Source organism: Petaurus breviceps, unplaced genomic scaffold (assembly GCF_028583685.1).
Source record: "Petaurus breviceps papuanus isolate PSGF00001 unplaced genomic scaffold, PetGlider_PUasm1.0 174, whole genome shotgun sequence".
In the NCBI taxonomy this organism is placed as follows: domain Eukaryota; kingdom Metazoa; phylum Chordata; class Mammalia; order Diprotodontia; family Petauridae; genus Petaurus; species Petaurus breviceps.
Window position 1 is genome coordinate 23542435 of NW_027185761.1, and position 6277 is coordinate 23548711.

General features: G+C 44.9%; 1 protein-coding gene across 2 annotated transcripts in view; it reads right to left on the reverse strand.

Annotated features, from left to right (window-relative positions):
- The window catches only part of ATG7 (autophagy related 7), a 274684-nt gene extending 269890 nt beyond the window's left edge, over positions 1–4794 (reverse strand). For both annotated transcript variants that reach the window (XM_069083930.1, XM_069083933.1), the window contains exon 1: positions 4723–4794. The gene's annotated coding sequence lies outside the window, so the exon portion shown is untranslated. The remainder of the gene's footprint in view (positions 1–4722) is intronic.
- Between the last annotated feature and the right edge of the window lie 1483 nt (positions 4795–6277).

Here is a 6277-nt window from a genome sequence, read left to right on the forward strand (position 1 = left end):
CTAAGGGATATATATATATATATATATATATATATATATATATATCTAAGGGAAGACAGAATGAAAACTGCCCTACCAAGCAGAAAGAGAAAGCATACAGAAGACAAGGAAATGATGTTAATCTTGAATTTCCTGTGCCAGGTGAGAAATGGTCCCAGCTTCTACTGCCTTTATTTCACTATTGAGGGTCAGTGTCTGGAAGGAAAATTCACATACACCCCCATCCTTACCCCTAGAGTCGACATAATTCTCCATTCTCATCTGCCATTGAAATCTGCTAGAACTCTCTACTTAGATCTCTCACATCACATTTTCTGTCTTCTTGCTAATGGAAATCTGGGTCGCCCCAAAGGATCAAACATCCCTCTGGCCACTCTCTTCAGTACTTTTTTAAAGTATTTTTTATTATAAGCATGAACAAAATGAACATTTAAACATACAAAGAACTGTATATGAAACTGAACTTGTTACAGTTTGGTATTTTAAGTATATATTTAACAGAGTAGTGACAAAACCGCCCTGCTTGTTGGTCCAATCCTGAACTTCCTTCTGCTTGTGTGTGTGTTTTTTTTACAATGTTTCATTGATACTCTTTGCTGTTTCGTTGGGGTTTTTTTATTATTACTCACCAACACATTGAAAACGTGTCTTGTTTTGCATAAAAATAGGTAAGTCTTCACAAATGGGCAGGTCACCTTGGCACATGCTAATCTTCACTGTACCATGCCAGTTTGAGCACTCAAGTACTTTCTTCATGGCCCCTAACACCCCAGGCCAAGAGGAGGAAGATCCTCCTTGCTAATCCCTTACTTACAGACTCGGTAACCTCCCTTTGAAGTTCACACTATCAGTCTATAACACCAGGCCCAAATTCTTGCCACAGTCACATATTGGCTTCCAGGTCATTCTTCCTTTATCCAAACTCCTCCTTGGCACAAGGGTTTTCTCTTCTAACTAAAACTTGGGGACTTCTCTCTTAGGCATACTATCCTTCTAGTTCATCACCCTAGTAAAGTTCCATGACCTTCCTTTTCATCCATCTCAGTTACATAAAGGAATGGTCATACCCTTGCTATGAGAATCACTCTTCTACTTCAAGATCCAGAATTCAAAGTCCTCTCCTCCTCAGACAAACTCCTTAACTTCCTCCAATCATCCTTACTGTCCCAGGCCATAACCCACACACTAACCCCAGTTCCCTGTTTAGTTTTGATTTCAAGCTTGACCAATCTGGCCGTACACCATCAGTTATCCTTGAATCCCTTACCCCCTTGTTCTATCTCTAGTCGTGCCTTGTTCAGTCAAGGACTGGATTACCAGCTTGACAAACACTGCCGAGTTAACTACTAATTGAAACTGGCTGGCACTGCTGTGTAGCAATCCTTTCCTTCTTCCCTGACTGGCAATAGACTCTCCAGGGATGACTGCAACTTTTAGCCTTTCCTCAAACCAACTTCACTTCTTCCTTCCTTCCTCCCTCTACTTCACACACCCATCAGATTGGCAAAGTTGACAAAAAAGAAAAATAAGAAATGTTAGACAGGCTGCAGGATAACGGGTATATTAATACATTGTTGGTGGATCTATGATCTGGTCCAGTCACTCTGGAAAGTAACTTGAAACTGGGGCCAAAAAGCCATTCAACTGTAGGTATCTACCCAGCAATAGCACTATTAAACCTATACACCAACAAGATCAAAGAGAGAAAAATGACACATATGTACAAAAATATTTATGACAGCTCTATTTGTGGTACTGAGGGAGTAACCATCAATTAGGACATGGCTGAACAAGTTATGTAAGAAATGAAGGGAATTGTTTCAGAGAAACCTGTAAAGACTTCTATGAACTGATGAGTGTGAAGTAATTAGAATCAGAAGAATCAATATAGTCATAACAATATGATAAGACAAACAACTTTAGAGGTGATGAATTCATGGTGCAGACTGAGGCAATTTTTTTGGAAGTGGCCAACACTGGAATTTGTTTTGCTTATCTATACATGTTAGTAACAGGGATTTTGTTTTTCTTGCTTTTTCAAATGGGTGGGGGCAAAGTAGGAGGGAGAGAAAGATTCTCCTTCAGGAAAAAAATAAAGCCAACTAAAATTGAATTTAAAAAAAGAAGAGGAGCCTGTCTTCTGCTTTGCTTTAAAAAGAGATCATCCATCTGACTCCCTTCTCCTCCCCTACTCTGTTCAGCAAAATGTCTCTTCATTATCCCAAGTTCTCCCCCCACACTCTTCCAGTTGCCTTGCCAGTGCCAACCCTTTCCCTGTATGCTATACTCCTGACCCCATTCCAAGGAGTCTCTTCTAGAATTTGCCCTTTATATCACTCCAGTCTTCTTTCATCTTAAATCTCTCCTTATACAATGGTTCCTCCACATGCCTAAAATAGGCCTGTTCCCCACCTACTACTTTAACAAGACACTTGTTTCTCCCACATTCCCTCAAGCTGTTACCTTCCCCTTTCTCTCTCCCTCCTTCCCTTTCCTCTCTTTTCCTTTTCCCTTCTTTCTTTCACAAGCACATTCTTAGAAAATATTATCTATATTCATTAGCTCTACCTCTTCCCTTCCCCTTTGTTTTCTCAATCTCTATAATCTGGCTTTCAACCTCACAGCTGGAATGACACCTCTCTCTCTAAGGACAAGAATGATCTTGTTAACTCTTAAATCCAAAGGACTCTTGTTAGTCCTCACTGTGTTTGATCTTTCTGTGGCTCCAGACAGCCAGCACCCCCTCCCCCTGAAAGTGCTTTAGCCCCTTTGTGTTTCTATTACACAGCACTCTTGGTTCTCCTTCCTTCTCAAGATCCTTTGCTGGATCATCCTATACTCCTACCCACTAACTGTGGGTGGCCTCAGAGACTCAATCCCAGACCGCCTCTTCTCAATCTCTTAGTGATTGATATCATCAGCTCCCATAGCTTCAATTCCTCAAGTCCTAATAAGGGGCAGCTGGAGGCACAGTGGATGGAGTGCTGGACCTGAAGTCAGGAAGAACTGAATACAAATCCCACCTCAGTAGCTATGTGACCACCGGGCAAGTCACTTGTCTGCCTCAGTTTCCTCAAGAAGTATGAAGTAAGGATATTAACTTCCTCCCAGAGTTGTTGGATCAAATGAAATAATATTTGTACCAAATGAAATATAAGTGCCTAGCTCATGGCTGGACTACATAAATGCCACCTAGTATACATGTGTGTATACACACACACGTAGGCATCTCAATTCAATGTCACAAAACTGCATTTCTCAAAAAAAACCTATCTCTTCACCATTCCACCATTCCTTTGTATCTATTACGGCACTCACTAAGTTGGTTCCAGTCATCCAGATTCACAACTCTGGTAAGACACTCTTTTCTCCCCCACATCTAATTAGTGGCTAGATGATGTTGATTCTACCTCCACATCTCTCCTTTCTATCCATTCATGGTACAACCTCTTCCCTAGCTCACATGGACATCATCTCTCTGAACCATTGTAAAAAGACTCCTTGGCATTCCTATTTCCAGTTGTCCCCCCTCAAGCCTACCCTCCACATAGCTGTAAAACTGACTCCTAAAATACAGATCTGACCATGTCAAATTAATAAATAAGAATTTACGAAGCACCTACTATGGGGCAGCCTCTAACCTACAGAAAACCATAAAACACAAAATCCTCAACCTGGCATTGAAAAAGCCTTCCAAAATCTTGCCCCACCACCTATTTTTCTGGAATTATTTCATACTACTTCACATAACCAAACTTTCCGACTGGCTGTTTCTCCATATGCAAACTTCCACTTTTGTACGGGTGGCCCCCTCATGGCTAGAATAAACTCCCTCCTTAATTCTGCCTCTCTCGGTATCCATCCAGGGTATGGTTAGTGCCCTGTCCCTCTTGAAATTATTCTGCATATACTTGGAATGCAAGGATGAGGTTACAGGGAAGGGAACATTTGTTTGCTACTCTTTCAGACTGCCCTTAAAGAGAGACCCACCCAAAAAAGGGAGGCTTGACCCACATTCGGAGTCCAACAACTCATCCCCGGGCACGCGTGCCCCCTCTCCCCGCTTTCCGAAGGAAAGCCCAAACAAAGGCTCGGACTGTGGCAGCTTCGCCAAAGTTCGGGGGACTCCTGGGACCAACCTCGCACCAAGCCCTGCCTAACACGGCTCCAGTCTGTGAATGCCCCCCTTGCTGTTGTCTCCCCCAGCTCCCTGCACAGCTCACAGGAGGGCTGCATGAATGTTAGGGAAATTCCGGGGTTCGAATTCTACGGTGGGAGAAAAAAAACTTTTAAAGCCGATCACGGGGCCACGGAGAGCGACGGGGGCTGGGCGCCCGAGGGCCCCTCTGAACCTCAGTTTCCCCCGCTGTACAATGAGAGGAGCTGTACCAGACTAACTCCGAGGGCGCTGCCCACTCTGGGCCCCTGAGCTCCTGGGGCTGGCTCGGCCAGGGCCGGGTCCGGTGGCTCAGGAGGTAGCGGGTCGGGCCGGGGGCCAGGCAGTCGCAGCTCCGTCCCCCCCGCCCGCGAGAACGCGGGACGAGCCGCGGCCGAGGGCTCCGGACACACTCACGACCCGGACCCCAGCGCTGCCCTCTGCACCTGGGAGCCCAGGCACAAAAGCTGCCCTTGGGTCTCTAACTGTCATGGTCACAGACACCTCGGCGACCCCCGACTCTCCCTCGGAAACCCCAGGAAGTAGCCGGCCGGCGACTAGCTTACCGCAGCGCCTCTTCCCTGCGCTCCCTGATGACGTCTATTCATCCCGCCCCCTGGAGGAGGGGCCTACGCTGTATGGAGAGTGCGCATGCTCCATGGGAAAAGCAGACGCGGAGGAGAAAAGCAAGGGAAAAAGGGGGAGGGCAGTGGGTAGGGCTTCATGGAAGGTGGGCGTGGTCAAACAGGGAAGAGCCAATCAAGAGAGACTAACCTCCGAATGAAATGTACCAAACTTGTACCTGCCAGGTAGAGCGGCTATTTCGGCTGCTCTGTTTCCAGTCCTCCCTCTGAGGTTCATGGTGATAAAAGACAAGTTTAGTAGGTTGGGAGTCAGATCCTGGAGTCGAATCCTGGAGCCGGCCACAATTTCTACCTGTGTCACAGCGGCAAAGTCACTTGACTTGTCTGGGCCTCAGCGGCCTCATCTGTAAAATGAAGGGGTTGGATGTACCTCTTCCTTCGTTTAATTAGCTTTTCCTTGAAGGTGACTCCTATTTCTGCATCTAGTCCAATCCGGTCACTTTGTGACCCCATGAACCATTGCATTCCAGGACCTTCTGTCTTCTACTGTTCCTGAAGTCTGTCCAAGCTCATGTTCCTTACTTCCATTACACTATATACCCAACTTATCCTCTCCCTTCCCCTAGTCCTTTAGCTTTCATCAACGAGTCCTGCTTATTATGTGGCCAACGTATTTAAGCTTCAGCTTCAGTGTTTGGTCTTCCAGTGAATAGTCTGAATTTAAGTATTGACTGATTTGATCCCCTTGCTATTTAGGGGACTCTCAAAAGTCCTCCCACACCACAATTTGAGAGTTAATTCTGCTGAGCTCAGCTTTCCTTATAGTACAACACTCATAGTATTACCTTGCTGCTAGGAAAACCATAGTTTTAACTACTGATGGTTGTCAGTAAGGTATAATATCTCTGCTTTCTAGCACGCTTTCCAGTTTTGTCATAGCTTTCTTTCCAAGGAGCAAGTGTCTTCTGCATTGATCTCTGAGTCCAAGAATATAAAATCTGACACTACCTCCATTTCTTCTTCCTCTACTTGCCAGGAAGTGATGGAACCAGTTGCCAAGATCTTAGGTTGTTTTTTTTTTTTTAATATTAAGCTTCAAGCCAGTTTTTACACACTCCCCTTTCACCATCAAGACTTCTTAATTCCTCTTCACTTTCTGCCTTCCGAGTGGTATCATCTGCATAACTGAGATTGTTGACATTTCTTCTGGCAACCTTAATTCTGGTTTTTGATTCGTCCAGCCTAGCATTTTGAATGAGGTACTCTGCATATAAGTTAAATAAAGTGACAATATGCAGTCTTGTCATACTCTTTTTCTGATCTTAAACCAATCAGTTGTTCTGTGTTCAGTTCTATTGCTTCTTGGCCCACATACAGGTTCCTCAGGAAACAAGTAAGAACTTACTATGTGCCAGGCAATGTGCTAAGGTCTGGGGATACAAAGAAGGGCAGAGAATAGTCCCTGCTCTCAAGGAGCTCACATTACCATGACTCACGTATCCCTCCCCCTCCTCTTCCTTCTTTTACATAAGGAGAC